This window comes from Schistocerca piceifrons, chromosome 4 (genome assembly GCF_021461385.2).
Source record: "Schistocerca piceifrons isolate TAMUIC-IGC-003096 chromosome 4, iqSchPice1.1, whole genome shotgun sequence".
NCBI lineage: Eukaryota > Metazoa > Arthropoda > Insecta > Orthoptera > Acrididae > Schistocerca > Schistocerca piceifrons.
The window spans coordinates 57,523,158-57,540,827 of NC_060141.1; the positions used below are offsets into that span (position 1 = coordinate 57,523,158).

General features: G+C 46.3%; 1 protein-coding gene across 1 annotated transcript in view; it reads right to left on the reverse strand.

The window, feature by feature from the left end:
• The window catches only part of LOC124795590 (puratrophin-1-like), a 1,203,525-nt gene that overhangs the window by 504,950 nt on the left and 680,905 nt on the right, over positions 1–17,670 (reverse strand). The gene's annotated exons all lie outside the window — the stretch shown is intronic.

Here is a 17,670-nt window from a genome sequence, read left to right on the forward strand (position 1 = left end):
TGCGAATATGCTGCACGAATGCGTGAGGATTCTCTACCGCCCAGATTCGCACATTGTGTCTGTTCACGTCACCATTAAGAAAAAATGTTGCTTCATCACTGAAAACAAGTTTCGCACACAACGCATCCTCTTCCATGAGCTGTTGCAACCGCGCCGACAATTCAAAGCGTTTGACTTTGTCATCGGGTGTCTGGGCTTGTAGCAATTGTAAACGGTAAGGCTTCTGCTTTAGCCTTTTCCGTAAGATTTTCCAAACCGTCGGCTGTGGTACGTTTAGCTCCCTGCTTGCTTTATTCGTCGACTTCCGCGGGCTACGCGTGAAACTTGCCCGCACGCGTTCAACCGTTTCTTCGCTCACTGCAGGCCGACCCGTTGATTTCCCCTTACAGAGGCATCCAGATGCTTTAAACTGCGCATACCATCGCCGAATGGAGTTAGCAGTTGGTGGATCTTTGTTGAACTTCGTCCTGAGGTGTCGTTGCTCTGTTATGACTGACTGATGTGAGTGCATTTCAAGCACGACATACGCTTTCTCGGCTCCTGTCGCCATTTTGTCTCACTGAGCTCTCGAGCGGTCTGGCGGCAGAAACCTGAAGTGCGGCTTAGCCGAACAAAACTTTATGAGTTTTTCTACGTATCTGTAGTGTGTCGTGACCATATGTCAATGAATGGAGCTACAGTGTATTTATGAAATCGCTTCAATCATTTGTAGTAGCCCTGTACTTATGGTTCGTGAAGACCAGAACTCAAATATCGAACAACCAAAGCCGTTCGATGCGACTCTAAAAATTTCTGGAGAAAGTCAACTTTGAAGTTTTCCGACCATTTTAATACACTAAAGTCAGGTCGATTATTCAACAATCACCGAGACTCAGCTGTAGAGTACTAGCTTGCCATTTGGGCGCTCCTGATCTCGATTCCAAGCAGATTCAAATTTTTAAAGAAAGGCGCTTGTTGGAAGCCAACTTCCTTGCCACAGTAGTAACGCCGGTTCCTGTCACGCCACAGAAGTTAAGCGCTGTCGGGCTGGGCTAGCACTTGGATGGGTGACCATCCGGTCTGCCGAACACTGTTGCCAAGCGGGGTGCACTCAGCCCTTGTGAGGCAAACAGGAGCTACTTGATTGAGAAGTAGCGGCTCCGGTCTCGTAAACTGATGTACTACCGGGAGAGCGGTGTGCTGACCACTTGCTCCTCCATATCCGCATCCAGTGACGCCTGTGGTCTGAGGATGACATGGCGGCCGGTCGGGCAGTTGGGCCTTCATGACGTGTTCGGGCGGAGTTAAGTTTAGTTTTAGGTGCATGTTGTAACAGTATTACTGTGAAGCGTAAAACACACACAGACGAAAAAAATAATTTGTAATTTTTTTATTTTAAAAATCTTGATAGCGATTTTTTTGCTACAGATTTGCAACTAAGAATTTTTATTCGCAATGAAAATCAGATTTTTGAGTGCGATATATAATCAGAAATGAAAAGACGTGCATTTCTTGTAAAAAGTATAGATTGATGAATTTTAGATTTAAATGACGTAGGTCTTCGGAACTGAGTGGTGCTGATGTGATCTGACAGTCGGACGGGAACGTTAAGGCTCAGCTGCCTCCATAATGCTCTTCGAGTGGAATAGGATATGTGCTGGGATCGGATTTCACCCTCCCTCATCTCCAACACCAACAGGACACTACAAAATGGTTCAAATGGCTCTAAGCACTATGGGACTTAACATCTCAGGTCCTCAGTCCCCTAGACTTAGAACTACTTAAACCTAACTAACCTAAGGACATCACACACATCCATGCCCGAGGCAGGATTCGAACCTGCGACCGCAGCAGCCGGGTGGTTCCGGACTGAAGCGCCTAGAACCGCTCGGCCAAGGACACTACACACCATAGGCACAATTACATAAACACTTACACCCAGGCTTCGCGAAGGAAAGGTGGCTATGGGTGCGAAGGCTAGAACACATCTTTCCAATTCAGGTGGATGAACCATCTCTTCAGCGTCTCCCAGCCACTCATGCCTTCAATTTACTCCATGAGACACTGGGTAAAGGTTTGGAATTTATTCCGCCAGCACATTGGCGCCAAGTGTGGTGACCAGAAACTTGACGCCATCATTCCTCCTCCCCTTTGACTGTAAAGCCATCCAACAGTACGTGACGTACCCATGGTGGTAACCCACCCAGTTACTGACTGACGTTGCTTAACTTTGGTCCGAAATGTTGACAGATGACAAGCGACGCGAAAACATCAAACTACTCTTACCATTAATGATCGAAACAATAACGTTGGAGCCGAGCGGTGTGGCCGAGCGGTTCTAGGAAGACGAATTCCAGTACACGTAACGTGGGTGAAAGAACAAAGGAAGTGATGAAGCCGACGGAGTAGCTGCACGCCAATTCGCTGGGAACGACCGACGCGCGCCAGCCGGGTTGCAGCAGACGGGTTGTCGTGGTCAGGTACTGAAAGCGACAGTGGCGCTAGGGGATTACCTGCCGGGATCTCGAGCGCCGGCTCCGAGAACTTGGGGAAGCGCAAGGCCTGTCACGACGGCCATCTATTCCGGGCGCCGACCTATCCTCCGTGAATGGAATTAGCAAGCAGACGGGAGAGCAAATCGTGAGCGAAACGGTAACGCGGGGGAAAGTTGGCTGGCGACGTTGCGACAGCGCCAGGCCCTGCAATGGGCCGCAGACCTGGAGGTGGGACACCGTAGCTGCACCTGCCGGCCCGGAGGGGTGTCGCTGCACCGGCGTGGGTGGCAACTGCAGCACTCTGCCGTCCGTGTGCCAGCGAGCCGCGCCGAGACATCGCCCACAAAAGGCCCCGTTACTGCTTCACTGGCTCGTTAAACGCCTACGGGGTCACAGCTGAGTTCTTCTTAGATCTTGTGTCGCCTCGTACCAAACTTAAGGTGCAATGATGCTAACGAGGCTTGGCCCAGAGATACTCGGATCAATTCCTAGAAGGGAAAGAAATGGTAATAAATTTGGCAAGCAAGGGAAGGAGACCTAACCTCGAGCAGTAGATTGTGTGCCAGTCCTGAGCTAAATCCTGAAATTCAATCCAGTATCTTTTGAAGTAATCCAATGAGAAACTGCTGATGGTGATCCGTTCACACGAAATATGCTCCATGTTTTAAGTAGCTGCTAACGTTCAGCCAGAGGGAGGATCATTGTCACACTAACCAGAAAGCAAAACGAGTCAGTTTTTCCAAATCGTTCAAATGGCTCCGAGCACTATGGGACTTAACATCTGAGGTCATCCGTCCCCTAGAACTTAGAACTACTTAAACCTACCTAACCTAAGGACATCACACACATCCATGCCCGAGGCAGGATTCGAACCTGCGACCGTAGCGGTCACGCAGTTCCAGACTGAAGCGCCTAGAACCGCTCGGCCACAGCGGCCGGCGCCAGTTCTTACATAATGAATTTTCACCGTGTAGCGGAGTGTGCGCTGGTATGAAACTACCTGGCAGACTCGAAGACACGACTCTTGCCTTTCTCAGACAAGTGCTCTGCCGACTGAACTACCCAAGCACGTCTCACGACCCTCACTCACAGCTTCGCTTTGAAGTCTGGTAGGTATGATACGAGGTACTGGTGGAAGTAAAGCTGACAGGCCGGGTCGTGTGTCACGTTTGGGTAGCTCAGTTGGTGGAGCACTTGGCTGCTACAGGCCAAGTTCCCAAGTTCGAGCTCTGGCGCGGCACACAGTTTTAATGACAGCTGGAATGACTGTCGTGAGAACTAAACAGGAACCATAGCTGAGCAGGATTACGTCAGAACTTCACAGACAATATCAGAGAATACAGAAAGAAAATGTTATAGTTAAGTGTTGCGGCGAGCAATGCTGGCTGATGCTTAATGGCAGACTGGAACAAGTCTCGGAATTAAAGCAATGGAACCTAAGAGCAGCTTTCATAGATACTGTTAAGAGTCTTGTGACTCGCAAGGAAGCATTTAAAATAGTACCAGTTCGGACTGGTTGTAGAGTCCTCTGTCGATCTAAATGCCACTGGTTCTCAAAAATGGAAAAAAAAGTCTATTACAGTTGTGAAGATAAATGTACGGACTTTTACTACTGCAGAAACAACCTGCGAAAGACATTAGACCGGTAAAAGACGCGTCAGCATTATTGTGGAATACCTTACAAGATATTATCGCCTTTTTGGAAGCCTTAGCAAATTTTTGTAATCGGTAGTCCATTTACTTAATTTATATGAGAACCAGACATATTCGTCCTGATAGAATTACCTCTACAAAAGGAGGGCTCTTCCCAGCCGTGTAGGTGTTGCACCAACAAGTTTTCTTATTTTTTAAAAAAAATATAAAGTAGCAGCAGGCTAGCGCACGGCTAGTTACTTCAGTGAATCTCTGTTCCACATTCGACATGTTACTCTGTAACTGTAACAATTGGTACGTTGCACAAATTTGCCGTAGGGCCTATAACTAGATTTTTTAAGAATCTTGATGCTTTCTAACGTTTTAAAAATTTTAAACCATTTGTAATTTGCACCAATCGTAATTACAAAATAATTTTTTATAATAGGTCTGAAGATGGGCAGCTGGCCCGAAACCGGTGATAAGGAAATAAAGGAAACTGATCTGGGGGCTGAATTTGGCCACCCTTTTGCTTGAATTACGGCCATTTTTAGCCGTTTCTAGAACACTGTGGCACTCCAATAGAAGTAACTTCGGGGGCAATGGAAATAAAAAAGAAAAAAGATCGTTGGCAAAATGAAGTTGCTCACAATGGTGTTTTCTCATTATAAAAACTGGGGAAGTAGGTGTACGCATTGCTGGAAGATCCAACCTATTCAGACTTCTGACTTGTCCCAGCTCCACCTATGAAGGAAATTTGCACCTGGAAAACTTTTGAGTCAATGTAGAATGGTAACCATAGGTGGATATTTCGCAGACCTTTCAGAGCAACACTTCAGGAACTGACCCTAATCACTGGAACTTAGCTGGGCAGTATATATTGGCCTGAAAGCGGACTGTGTTAAAAATTAAGTTAATTCTTTATCTAAAACGTAGGTATTGGCACTAACAGGTCGTGGAGCGAGTACCTGCTCTGCTAAAGTGGCCGTATCATCTGAGGAGCTGTCAAACAAAATGATCATCACGATGGTATCCACTTTCGTTCTCGCCGAGATTTCTAAGCAAGTCACGACACGCCAGCTCAGGTCTAGGAAACGCAACATTACCTACGCAAGTGATCTCACAAATCGCTATGGCGAGAAGAATGAAGTACGCGTTTCGATGGAGGCAAAGAGAAAGCGACTGACGGACACGATACCGAGTCCGCCGGCTCGACGCCTCGGCAGGTGTTCAGAGGGCGGCGCGCAAGTCGGGGTCCGCGGGTCAGCGCTAATGATGCGGCGCTTGACCCCTCACCGGTGATTTACGGCGCTTTGCGCGGATCATCTTCAGATGCGGATACCGGCTATTGCGTTCCGCGTATCTCCGCGGCAGACTTCACTCACTGTCTTGCAAGGAGCAAAGCCGCACTCCACTGCGATATTAATAGGCGTGCACAGTTACCTAACGGCTTTGGCGGATAGCAAACCAGACAAACGAATCGAGACGAATTGACCTTGCAAGGGGACCATACTTCTTCCATTTTCTTCATACAGTATTGTAAAACCGTCCGATGAAATTCTAAAAAAACACCTGGAAAAAGTCACCTTGGAAGATCAGAAGTATCACGACCACCCCCAATTACCAAAATAGCCAGCGTTCGCTGATCGCGTAGCGTACAAGTCTTCTAATCACGAGATCGCTCGTTCGATTCTCGCTAATGGCAACTTTTCTTTCATTTGTATACAAATTCTGTATTTATTATCAAATGAAAACGTCAAAAAATAAATACTGAATCATTTTTAAGTAAAAATAACACTTTTTCATATTTAATCACTAACCATATGAAAATAAAGTATCATTCAGACATACGAAAGGCCTTATTTCCAATGAATATATATATATATATATATATATATATATATATATATATATATATAATGGCAGCATATTAGCATACTTATCTGTTATGCGCTGTTACTGTTAGTTTGCACAATTTTGACATGGTTTTTGCATTTTCGGAAATATCATTCTTGACTATGTTACGATCATCTGAAAATCGACACCGGCCCGAAACTAGTCATCGTGTGAATAAAAAAAAGCGAAATTTGTAACTTTGGCTGGTTTTTCGTTGTATTGATATACATGTACGCCAATAGTACTGTTCAATATCTAGAAATAAAAAAAAAGTATTTTATTTTCTACTTGATGTTTTGGATTTATCTACATTTTCATGCGATCAGTAATTTAGAAAGATCTTATTTGTTTAAAAATTTACAATTCAATATTTGGAATTGGTACGTTTTCTTCTTAACAGTGCACGCAAATTATATAATCTTCAAATGCAATGTGTGCATATACATATAAAAATCGCATTTGGAGATTAGATAATTTCCGTGCGCTGTTAGGAACAAAACTTCCAGTTCTTTCCAATATCGAATTGTAATGTTTTAATCAAAGAAGATCTTCTACTTCTACAGTGATCGATACTTCGATTCAAAATACAAACTCGGGAAAAAATGCAAATTTGTTTCCCAGGATACGATAAGCTTTCGCTCTTCTTTAGTTTTCCTCTGTACTGTCGTGACTTTTTAAAGTCATGTTTACGTGTTTATTTGTATGAAACGAAGAACTGAGAAAAATATATATTACATACAGACATGCTATGCTTACAGAATACCAGCGGAACATTAATAATATTAGCCGACACACTCAGGTTTACACTAGCTTAAGAAGTAACTCAGTACGTGAATAAGGATCAGCCACGTTGTCCTTTAAACTGACGTTCATTTTTATCTCGCAATGTAGGTACACAAAGTTGTTACCAAAAAATGCTTTACATTAAAGGGTCGGAGACTTATTGTTATCGTTTGTACCTACATACGCTCATGTACTCCGCAGGTCTTTCACCGGTGTGTGGCAGAGAGTAAAGACAGCTTTGTGAACTTAAAAATGGCTCTGAGCACTATGGGACTTAACATCTGTGGTCATCAGTCCCCTAGAACTTTAGAACGACTTAAAACTAACAAACCTAAGGACATCACACACATCCATGCCCGAGGCAGGATTCGAACCTGTGACCGTAGCGGTCGCGCGGTTCCAGGCTGTAGCGCCTAGAACCGCTCGGCCACCCCGGCGGGCGCGAGTCGCACATTTACAAATAACATCCCAGCAGGGTTATCCCTTCGAAAGCTCACCTCAGTTTCTGAGTATTTCTTCATTCTAGAAGGAAGAGATTATCATCATCATTGGGGACATGTCGAAAATGTGTACCCCGACTGGGACTCGAAAGCAGGATCTCCTGCTTACATGGCAGACGCTCTATCCATCTGAGATATCGAGGGCACAGAGGATAGTGCGTCTACAGGGACTTATACGTTGCACGCTGCCCGTCAGACCCACATCAATGGTAACTGTTCCCTCGGGAACAGATACTATCTTGATATATAGTTAAAATATGGCAACCCAGCCATTGACCTTCTTGTGCAAACGCACACGCTATGCCCCAACTCGTACAGGGCTTGGTAGATTAATCTGCCACGGGTAATGAGTGTGATGGGCAAACATGTATTATGCGCACTACGAATGTAGTGGTGTGGGCATGTCGGGAATGTGGGTCTCACGGGGAGCTTGCAAGGGATAAGTCCCTGCACGCGCATTATCCTCTGTGCCCTCGGTGGCTCACATGGATAGAGCGTCTGCAATGTAAGCAAGAGATTCTGGGTTCGAGTCCCGGTCTGGGCACACATTTTCAACATATCCCCAATGATGTATAGCAACGCCTATTTGCAGCTAGGGTGTCGATTTTAATTACCATTCCATTCTAGAGAAGCTGCACGGTCATCAATGGTACCTGATCTTTCGGTGACAGATACTACCTTGTTTCGTAGTTTCTCGCAGGACTCACGATGCAATAACAGCTTCGAGAGAGCACTGTCACGCAGTCAGTAAAAAGAAGCCCACCTGCAGTGAGCAGTCTTGTAAGAGTTGATGCGATTGGTCGTGTAGCTGGTGATGGATGAGATCACGATGTTATCTGAACACTGGTCCCAGATGTAATGACAAACCAGTGCTGAAAATGGAGCCGCCGAGTTCCGTTTCCGAAGCAACTGAGGGCCGCGATTGCTGCAGCAAGTAGCCCAATATATTCTCGTTTAAACGGACAGTACGAGAGCGCCATACTGGAAACGGCCAGCCAGCTATTTGTATACCGAACGTGCCCGGCACCCGGAACAACCACCTCCAAACAAGGCGACACGGGGGAGCAGAGAAATTTTACGCGGACCAGTCGAGCATTCATCTCAAGCTTCCACCGAAAAAAAAAAAAAAACAGTGCTGCAGAGAGGCTGAAACGTGCACAGATGAGATAAAGGCCAGAGTATAGTATTTTATTATGGACAAGCGGTGTTGACGCACGTACTGCTGCAAATATGAAGCTATATAGACTGAAGCATTATTTGCTAATCCTGCGAACGTTTGACATTCGCGAAGCAGCGTTCCGCTGGACAGAAGTTTGGAATAAAAATAATAGACACCCGTAAGATTTCAATTGAAATTCAGGGGATAATATTGGTAATGGCCGCGCGGGATTAGCCGAGCGGTCTCGGGCGCTGCAGTTATGGACTGTGCGGCTGGTCCCGGCGGAGGTTCGAGTCCTCCCTCGGGCAAGGGTGCGTGTGTTTGTCCTTAGGGTAAACTAGGTTAAGTAGTGTGTAAGATTAGGGACTGATGACCTTAGCAGTTAAATCCCATAAGATTTCACACACATTTGAACTTTTTTTTTTATTGGTAATGTAGGTGCAGGGTGCGTGCCGGCACCGGATTTCGCGCTATGGCATACACTCATGAAACAAAACATTATGACCAGTGGCCACGGCGTGACCGAATGTCTCCAGATGACGCGGTAAGGAAAGTATACAAACTGACCAGGGACGAATTGGGAGACATTCTAACGGCGTTACGGGTCGGAAATGAAGAAATCCACAGACATAGGCGACTTTGGCAAAGGGCAGATTGTTTCGGCCCGTAGCGTGAGTAAGGGCATCTCGGAACCGTCGACTCATCAGGTGATGGCGTACTACTGTTGTGTGTATCTACGGAAAGCGGTTTAAGGACGATGAAATTAAACGCAGGCGAAAAAGCGGTGAGCGTTCCCATCTCATCGTAGAACGTGGAAGTCCGAAATTTTCCGGCTCTGTAAACTAAGGATAGACGGCGACCTGTGGCATGCCAAACGAGAGGGAACGGCGCTGGTGCAGACACAAAGGTTTCCAAGCACAGTGTTCAGCGCACAGACAACCCTTACTTGTTCCCAAGTTGACCCAACAACATCGTCATCTACGATTACAGCGGGCACAGAATAATCGAGATTCGACCGTGGATCAATGGAAACGGAACGCCTTGTAGGATGAATAACGTTTCTTCTTATACCAGGTCTATGGCCGCGTCCGGATACACCTTCGTCCAGGGGAATTGTTTCCTGACACTTCCACCGCGCCACCGACGCGGGCTGGTGGCGACAGTATAATGTTAAGAGGAACATTCATCTGGACTTACATAGGACATGTGCCAGTAATCGAAGGCACCATGACTGTGCTGCAACTTCTTGACGAACTTGATAGAGAACTCATGCTGATTTCGCATGAAGGACACTCTCGGGAGCCAGCTCCATGCCCACAACAGTCCTTACTTTAGGGGAACTATGTGGTCTGCCATAGATATACGTCGTTACATACCTACAGAAACGACGTAACAACTTGTCGAATGCACGCCACTAAATATAGCACTCCTAATCAAGACCAACACGCTACTAAGTAGACAGCAATTTTGTTTTGGCTCCTTAGTGAACAATCCCTCAATAGAGGGGTTATACAATGGTGTGCAACTTAACCCGTCTCTCTTTTCTCATACGGTCTTGGCCCACTGAGACTAAACAATTGGAATACAAAACTACTGACCTGGTCCGAGTCACGCCAAATCGCATACAGGAAACGTAACATTTTATACTACCGACCAATATTACGTCATGTTGTGTGACGGAGTATACTTTGCGTACAACGCTCACTTTCCCCTTCCTTGCCCATTCGAGAATGTTGCGCTGGAAATACGACTGTTTATAAGCCTCCGTACGCGCTTTTACCTTTATGGTCCTTTCGCATGATTAGTGTAGGAGGAAGCAATATATTGGCTGACTCTTTTAGGCAGGTCCCCCTCAGAACACTGACAGTAAACAACTCCTTTGTGCAATCTCCTCTCTCGTAGCGCCTACAATTGGAACTGTAAGCGCATCTCCGGGGCGATTTCTCGTTCACTAAAGATTGCTGTATGGTGTGGCAGGTGGCAGTTGACGCTAAATAACGAAAAGTGTGAGGTTATCCACATGAGTTCCAAAAGAAATCCGTTGGAGTTCGATTACTCGATAAGTAGTACAATTCTCACGGCTGTCAATTCAACTAAGTACCTGGGTGTTAAAATTACGAACAACTTCAGTTGGAAAGACCACATAGATAATATTGTGGGGAAGGCGAGCCAAAGGATGCGTTTCATTGGCAGGACACTTAGAAGATGCAACAAGTCCACTAGACAGCTTACACTACACTCGTTCGTCCTCTGTTAGAATATTGCTGCGCGGTGTGGGATCCTTACCAGGTAGGGGAGAGAGTGTGGCAGATACGATACGCGAATTGGCATGGAAGTCATTACAGCAAAGACGTTTTTCGTCGCGGCGAGATCTACTTACGAAATTTCAGTCACCAACTTTCTCTTCCGAATGCGAAAATATTTTGTTGAGCCCAACCTACATAGGTAGGAATGATCATCAAAATAAAATAAGAGAAATCAGAGCTCGAACAGAAAGGTTTAGGTGTTCGTTTTTCACGCGCGCTGTTCGGGAGTGGAATGGTAGATAGATAGTATGATTGTGGTTCGACGAACCCTCTGCCAAGTACTTAAATGTGAAATGCAGAGTAGTCATGTAAATGTAGAAACGAACTTGTGACGAAACGCGCCGCTCTTCCTTGGATCTTTTCATTCTCCTCTATTAACACCACCAGCGGAGGGTCCCATACAGAAAAAATTGGAAATTTGTGGTAATGACTATGGGACCAGACTGCTGAGGTCATCGGTCCCTAGGCTTACGCACTACTTAATGTGCCGGCCGCTGTGAACGAGCGGTTCTAGGCGATTCAGCCTGGAACTGCGCATCTCCTACGGTGGCAGGTTCGAATCCTGCCTCGGGCATGGATTTGTGTGATGTTCTTAGGTTAGTTAGGTTTAAGTAGTTCTAAGTCTAGGGGACTAATGACCTCAGATGTTAAGTCCTATAGTGCTTAGAGCCATTTGAACCATTTGAACTACTTAATGTAACTTAAACTAACTTACGCTAAGGACAACACACACACACACCCATGCCCGAGGGAGGACTCGAACCTCCGACGGGGGGAGCTGCGCGGACCGCGACAAGACGCCTGAGACACGACGGCTACCCCGCGCGGCTCCCATATGGAGGAACAAAACTCAAGTGGAGGCCGCACGAGGCTTGTGTAAGTTACCTCCTTCGTACATGGAATGTGCTTCCTGAGGATTCTTTCAGTATATTTGACTGTCGTATCCAGCTTTTCTACGATTAGTTTTATGTGGTCGTTCCAATATAAGCCGGTCCGTACTCATACAACCAGATATTTAATGGAGGTGGTTGTTTCGAATGATCGTTAGTCAATCGGGTAATCAAAGAATAACGGGTAATAACGGGTGTGTCCGCCTACATACACACGATACATTATATTTATCGTTGTTGAGAATGTACTGCTAATCGACGCATGGCCAATTTATACCGGAGTTTCTAACCCCAAATGCTATGAGGAACGTACAGATCCTTGACTGTTGGAACCAATCTCCAGATTTTTCACTCACAGAACGTGTCTGGTATGCGACAGGAAAACCTGTACTTTAATACCAGCTTCCAGGCAGTTATCTTAATGAAGTGACACAGCATATTTTTTCGGACGTGGCAAGAAATTCCTCAAGAATGGCTTAAGAGCGTGTTTTCTCCCACGTCAAACGAACGGAAAATTGTATTTGTGCTCGTGGCCATGACGCTTTATACTGACGTGGGTGATGCACATTAGTTTCGAATGAAACGAAAGTTTCATCATCTGATACTCGTCATATGATGCACATCGCCATAAAATTTGATAAGTATCGGGCTGCTGCTTAATTGTGTAACACATATTATTGCAGTCAGTATTTAGCGTGTTTAAATAACTGTCATATATTCTTAAACAGGTAATATTGTTCAGGACTAGAAGAAAGTGTTCCTGTACTCATGTGTCCGGAAACCGGTACCTGTTGAAAAAACGGGCCAATCTATGCGGTCATTCCCATCGGTCTGGCACGTAGCAATAGACTCTAAGTTCAATGCTGCAAGCGTTTACCACACTTCCTAACACATCCTTCCGCCCTTCCACGCGGTGAATAACTTACTCTTTTAAATACAACTGGCTCCATTCCGATAGCGCCATATGTATTGGCCACGCCCTCCCATAAGATCTGCAGACTGACGATGGGTTGGGCATACACCAGTGCTCTTAAATGTCCCCAGAGCCACAGATCCAGCGGAATCAGGTTCGGATAACCGGACATCCTCGACAAATTCATCGCCCATGAAATGTCGCGGTGCGATACTGCCTCACGATCCGTACAAAATAGGGTGCTGCCCCGTCTTCCATAAACCGTAGCCACTGCCTTTCTGCAAGTGTATCGTTCTCCAACAGCGCATTTTTTTCAGACGTGGCAAGAAATTCTTCAAGAAAACCTTATGAGCGTGTTTCCTTCCACGTCAAACGAACGGGAAACTGTATTTGTGCTCGTGGCCGTGACGCTTTATACTGAGAAATGCGTGATACACAGCACGTGTTAATCTGTTTGCTACATTGTTTGCTCTATGAGTCTGTCACTGACAATTAAATGGTTCAAATGGCTCTGAGCACTATGGGACTTAACTACTGTGGTCATCAGTCCCCTAGAACTTAGAACTACTTAAATCTAACTAACCTAAGGACATTACACACATCCATGCCCGAAGCAGGATTCGAACCTGCGACCGTAGCGGTCACGCGGTTCCAGACTGTAGCGCCTATAACCGCACGGCCACTCCGGCCGGCTGTCACTGACAATTCCTATAGATACAATGATACTGAAGCAACACTGATGCCTCACTTCCATGGTTTCTAGAGGATTTGCTTCTGCCCACACCTGGGTATGGTGGTAATCTACTATGCCATCTCTTGTGAATCCCGCCTACAACATTGAATATCATAGCTTACTCGTCCCAACTAAAATGGCCCATATCTCAACAGGTATCGGTTTCCGGGCAGGTAGTTACCGGATGTTTTCTTCTAGTTTTCAGCAGTACTGCCTTCTGTTGGAATATGAGACACTTCCTTTAAACGACCCAGTATGTACAGGGTGTTTCCGTAAGAGCGTGCAAAAGTTTAACAGGACATGGAGGATGCTCCACTGAACAGTTTGACGTAGGGAACCTGGGGTCGGAGAAGTCAGCTTAAGGAGATAATAGGAATAAAATCACATTACTGTGTACCTTTTTATTTACGTCAGTTGACTGCAAATACCTTCATCGACACAATGAACGTGCCATTTGTACTGTTGTTGTTGTGGTCTTCAGTCCAGAGACTGGTTTGATGCAGCTCTCCATGCTACTCTATCCTGTGCAAGCTTCTTCATCTCCCAGTACCTACTGCAACCTACATCCTTTTGAATCTGCTTGGTGTATTCATCTCTTGGTCTCCTTCTACGACTTTTACCCTCGACGCTGCCCTCCAATACTAAATTGGTGATCCCTTGATGCCTCAGAATATGCCCTACCAACCGATCCCTTCTTCTAGTCAAGTTGCGCCAAAAATTTCTCTTCTCTCCGATTCTATTCAATACGTCCTCATTAGTTATGTGATCTACCCATCTAATCGTCAGCATTTTTCTGTAGCACCACAGTTCGAAAGCTTCTATTCTCTTCTTGTCCAAACTATTTATCGTCCACGTTTCACTTGCATACATCGCTACACTCCATACAAATACTTTCAGAAACGACTTCCTGACACTTAAATCTATACTCGATGCTAACAAATTTCTCTTCTTCAGAAACGCTTTCCTTGCCATTGTCAGTCTACATTTTATATCTTCTCTACTTCGACCATCATAAGTTATTTTGCTCCCCAAATAGCAAAACTCATTTACTACTTTAAGCATCACATTTCCTAATCTAATTCCCGCAGCATCACTCGATTTAATTCGACTACAATCCATTATCCTCGTTTTGCTTTTGTTGATATTCATCTTATATCCTGCTTTCAAGAGATTGTCCATTCCGTTCAGCTGCTCTTCCAGGTCGTTTGCTGAAACAGACGGCCATCAACGTCAGTGCAAACATGGCATGGACGAAAACGATTCTGACGCAGCCTGACAAATATCTCTGGCGTGTCTCGAATCACATCACAGATAGTTACATTTTTGGCAACTAATTGCATCTCCGTATCCACTGGGGTCTCATACACAAGTGACTTTATATAGCTCCATAGGGAATAATCAAGGGGACTCATGTCAGGTAACCTCGCAGGCCACGGAACAGGACCTGCCCTTCCAATCCAGCGAGCAGGAAATACTGTACCGGTATTGGCCCATCGTATTGTACTGTACGCCTCTGAATAACACTGAGTAATGAATGCGTCTGTAGCTGATTCATACCACGTTCTGTCACGGGACAATGTAAATACGATACAATAGAGCCATCTTATGGACAAGTAAAGTAAACAAAACTTGCATCATGACTTTCTGGTATTCATATTTGTCCTCCTTGTTCCTTGCAGCAGGTGTAAACTTGTACGCATATTAATTGTAAATAAGCTGGAACACAGTAATGCTAGACCACACGATAAACAAGTTTACTTCCATACCTCCTTAAGCTGGCTTCTCCGACCCCAGGTGCCTTGTCTCAAATTGTTCAGTGGAGCATTCTCTATGTCCTGTTCCATTTATGTACAGGGACACACTGAATGTGAAGAGTTGCTCCAATTACACTTCATTCGAGAATGCCTCAAGCTAAAGCTATGTCTGAAAGTTTCTGTCTCCGTTAAGAATGACGGACTGTTTTCTGTTTGCGAGGAACTCTCCATTACAACCACAAAGGTGGTCTGATATCTCGTCCGCTCGTATTTTATTTATTGGGCGACCAAGCGCACGGTAGAAAACCCGTTATTGAGTGACGAATACGTACCATTTATAACAGCCCTAACAAGAAAAAAAAATGTAAGTGACAATGCAGCGGCGTTTGAAAGCCGATTAAGTGTGCCGGCGCGGTGCGGCGCAGCTCTCGAGACGAGAAAATCGCACTGGTTTCTCCGGCCACTGCGGCGGCTGAAACGCGACGCGGACAGAGCACAGAGGGGGAGAGAGAGATAGCATCGGGAGCGCCCTGGGGCCGCGCCGGGCCCAGATCGGCTTCTCCCGGAAGCTTCCAGCTCCAGCCGTGTCGCGGAGCGGCAGCACGTGAAACGCGCGGAACCCGTTCCGTCCCGCACGCCGCGGGGTGGCGCCCGCCTGCGCAGTATCGGTACGCACCGCCCACGCCGCCCGCGCACCCACTGGCGCCAGCCGCGGCGATTTTCAATTAGTGGCGCCGGACGACTGGCGAGGTCCCCCCCGCTGCGAATCGTCCGCGCGCAATGTCGCCGGCGAGCTATTATCGGCCGCGATGGAGGTACCGCCGCCGCCTAATGAGCAGCCGCTAATTAATTGGCTACATCGGCGGCTCGCGCGCTGTCGCTCCGTTCCCAATTAGAACCACTGCCGCGCCAGCTTTATTAAGCGAGCGGCGTGGGCGGGTCCCGAGCTGGTACTGTACTGCGCTTCATTTGCATGTGGGACACGAGAAAGGCGAAGGCGGGCGTGCCTGCTGCGACGGAAGCCGCACATACACCGTCACGCATGTGTCGGCCTGAGATTCATTGGGAGGATACTGAGGAACCGTAATTCATCCACCAACGAGGTCGCTCGCAAAAATATTGTCCGATGGAGTCTTGAGAAGTAATCTTCCATCTGCGACGCACACTACGTTTGATTAGCAGAAGAAGTGAACAACTTCAGAAGTGTTCCCCTACACATCACGAGTTCGTTTACTCAGCAGGAGGGTGTCACAAAATAGTCCATGGCTGACGGCACAAGCAAGACGCCGTGCACGATACAAAGTGTCCCACAAAAAAGATCTCTAGTCGCCTTGCTTGTGAAGTGGCAACAATGTCTCAAAAGTTGGCTACAGTGCGTTTTATCGGAAAGTTGAGTGCAGCTGTGTGTTCGTGCTTCACTTGCTGCGAGAAGCTCATATTGTTGAGTTGCTATAGAAATGGGACAGGTTGCTTTAGAACAGTGAGTTGATATTGTGGAGTGTTACACAAAGGCAGGCTTCATCAGGGAATGCAAAGAAATGTTTCACGCGAAGTATCGTGGTAAGAAACTCCCTACGACCAGCACTATTCAAGGCCTATACAAGAAATGGAGAGCTGTAGGATCAATTCAGAATGTGCAGAAGAATGGGCTACCGACAGTGGTGACTCCTGAAATTGAAGACAGAATTGGCCTGGAAATTACCAGAAGTCGCGGCAAGTTGGTAAGCAGGTTATCAAAAATGGTTCATATGGCTCTGAGCACTATGGGACTTAACTGCTGAGGTTAGCCGGCCGGAGTGGCCGTGCGGTTCTAGGCGCTACAGTCTGGAACCACACGGCCGCTACGGTCGCACGTTCGAATTCTGCTTCGGGCATGGGTATGTGTGATGTCCTTAGGTTAGCTAGGTTTAAGTAGTTCTAAATTCTAGGGGACTGATAACCACAGTAGTTAAGTCCCATAGTGCTCAGAGCCATTTGAACTATTTTTTTGCTGAGGTCATCACTCCCCTAGAACTAAGAACTACTTAAACTTAACTAACCTAAGGACAACACACACATCCATCCCCGAGGCAGGATTCGAACCTGCGACCGTAGCGGTCGCGCGGCTCCAGACTGTAGCGCCTAGAACCACTCGGCCACTCCGGCTGGCTCAGCAGAAGCCTCTGGCCTCCAAGGTCCACGCAATTAACACCATGTGATTTTTATTTATGGGTCACACTAAAAAGCAAAGTATATACCTTTTTTCACTTGCCACCCTGATTTTACGACCCACCACCTAACTGCTTAAGGTGGGTCTTTACTGACCACTTGGCCGTTGCCGTCGGTATGTGGGCGCTGATGTAGCTAGAACCTCCACACCAGTTCCCACGTACGGGCGCACCCTTGCCCGTGTCCCTCCACGTTGATCGTATTTTGTTTTTGTCTCTCTTATTTTTGTTTTCTTTCATTTGGTTATCTGTTTGCTTTTTTTCTTTCTTTTCTTTTCGTTATGGCACGTTTCCCCAACCGTTTAGCAAATATTGACATGAAATTTAAAATTTGAAAAGGAAATACAAAAATTTTCTTGAGAATGAAGAAGAGGAAAGAAGATAGGAAAGGAAGAAGTTTGTAGTCCCTCCACCCTGGGGAAC